Source organism: Salmo trutta, chromosome 34, assembly GCF_901001165.1.
Source record: "Salmo trutta chromosome 34, fSalTru1.1, whole genome shotgun sequence".
In the NCBI taxonomy this organism is placed as follows: Eukaryota; Metazoa; Chordata; class Actinopteri; order Salmoniformes; family Salmonidae; genus Salmo; species Salmo trutta.
The window spans coordinates 26,900,479-26,902,512 of record NC_042990.1 but is presented as its reverse complement, the minus strand read 5'-3'; the positions used below and the strand labels follow the sequence as shown (position 1 = coordinate 26,902,512).

Sequence of the window (2,034 nt, the reverse complement as noted above, 5' to 3'; positions counted from 1 at the left end):
AAAACATAATGTTGAGGCTATCAATGATCATCCATCAACAATATATATGATTAAATGGTTCTTTAACTATAAATCACCTCTGATTTAATATTACTGTGTCCTAAATGGTACCTTATTCTATATGTAGTGTACTACTGTAGACCTATTCCCTATAGGTCCTGGTGAAAAGTAGTGTACTACATAGGGGTTAAGGTGCTATTTGGGACATGGTAAGTATACAGAATAGTGCTCACCAGCATTGCACTGATGATGTGCCCACGTAAGCATTCTAAAATATTTTTATGTTTGAATATTTAAATAAATCCAACAGCTGGTCTTCTTAATAGCTACACCTGTGTCCTACGTTTACTCAAACTAAAAAAGTTTAAGCAACACTTTTTTATTAGCATTTGTGAAATAAAATACTTTGGACTTGATGAAATAAACTAAATCAACTTGTTGCAGAAATGGAAAACATGCTGATGTCATATGGGTGAAAAAAGGGGGTACACCATTTTTTTGTATGAATTAGAACGTGTCACACTTGTTCTTTGACTCGCCCCGTTTCCTTCATGAATGTGATCCCGTTTCATAGTTATGTTGCACTGTGATTATCTGAATAGGTGCACCTGCCGCTCATGGCGGTTCTTTGAGAAAGAGGAGAGAACCATTTGGGAGAAGCTCCAGGCCCAGCTCCATCCTCCCAGCGGCCACCACCAGTTAGCTACCAAGCCAACAGAAGCAGCACTGAATCAGCACAGATGAGAAGTAGACAAATAGAAACAGATGGAAAGAAGCAGACGGAATGAAGCAGAAGGAAGAAGCAGACGGAAGGAAACAGGCGGAAAAAGCAGATGGAAAGAAGCAGATGGAGGAAGCAGACGGAAAGAAGCAGACGAGCGCCAACGTGTCCTCCACAAGGAGCAACACCACACTCACAGGAAGTTTCGAAAGCTTCAGTCGGCACGCGGGCAACTGGTGAGCTTGTCCCAAATGTTACTGTGTGTGGTGGAAGAGTGGAGGCCAACGTAAAGTAAAGAAGTGAAGATTTTTACTGTATTGCTGTAGCGTTGGTGGTAGAATTTCTAGTGTGTGTGTGTGTTTTGATAGTGATTGAGCACTGTGAGAGAGAGTGGGATTTAGTTTGTGTTTTGAAATCTTTCTTTCTTTAGTATTTGGCACCCTTTTGATTTGAGTTGGTTTAGTCCTTGAGCCGGTTGAATTGCTGTTATTCATTGATTCAATCATCATACTGTCACTGGTTCTCTCTGTCTTGCAGTTCTTATGTGGATGTTAGGGGTGGCCTTGACACGACTACTAGAACTACTAGAACCATTCCTTGAGTGCACTACAACTGAACATCTGCTCTACAGGCCTACGTTACAGTGGGAGCATTAAAAAGGACTTGACCAGTATAGCATTTTCAGAAATGTTTTATTTCATTATTCATTTTTTCCCCTTTCAACAAGTTATTTTGACTATTTGCTACCTTTAAAAAAAATACTTTGTCTGTCATTAATCTCCTAAAGTTATTCCAGTCTCAGACTCCTCTCTGACTGAACCATTTTTAATGCTGCTCATCAAACGTGCTTACCATTAGCTTACCTACTAGAAGCTTGACAAGGGACAAATGATAAAAAAGAGGAAGGAGATGTGGGCAGGGAAACAAGAGTGGAAGAGAGGGGGGAGCACCCACACAAGCGGATCAAACACACAACCACACCACTACACACACGTCTTGGAGTGGCACTTGACATTCCCGCTGCTTAGAGACCGGGTTTATCTGAGCTAAAGTCTTTGTTTACCCTGGTGAAGAGCTGTTTTAAACACCACCACTTGACCTTACACTCCCACTCTGCTCTGTCACCACAGGCTAAATGTCAAGCCCACATTAACTCCTGACACAGCACGGATACACAGGTCCTCAGAAAGCTTGAATACTGGACATACACATGCACCATCGCCCACAAACAAGAATGCATACACACACACTCACACACATGGTTAGGCATGTACATGTATACAGACAGTACACAAGTACACAGTATACAGACA

General features: G+C 41.6%; 1 long non-coding RNA gene across 1 annotated transcript; it reads left to right on the top strand.

Moving 5' to 3' along the window:
* Positions 1-608: 608 nt before the first annotated feature.
* Positions 609-1,610, top strand: LOC115173218 (uncharacterized). Its single transcript, XR_003871573.1, has 2 exons — positions 609-957; positions 1,259-1,610. It is a non-coding gene; the product is annotated as an uncharacterized LOC115173218 (long non-coding RNA).
* The last annotated feature ends 424 nt before the right edge of the window (positions 1,611-2,034 follow it).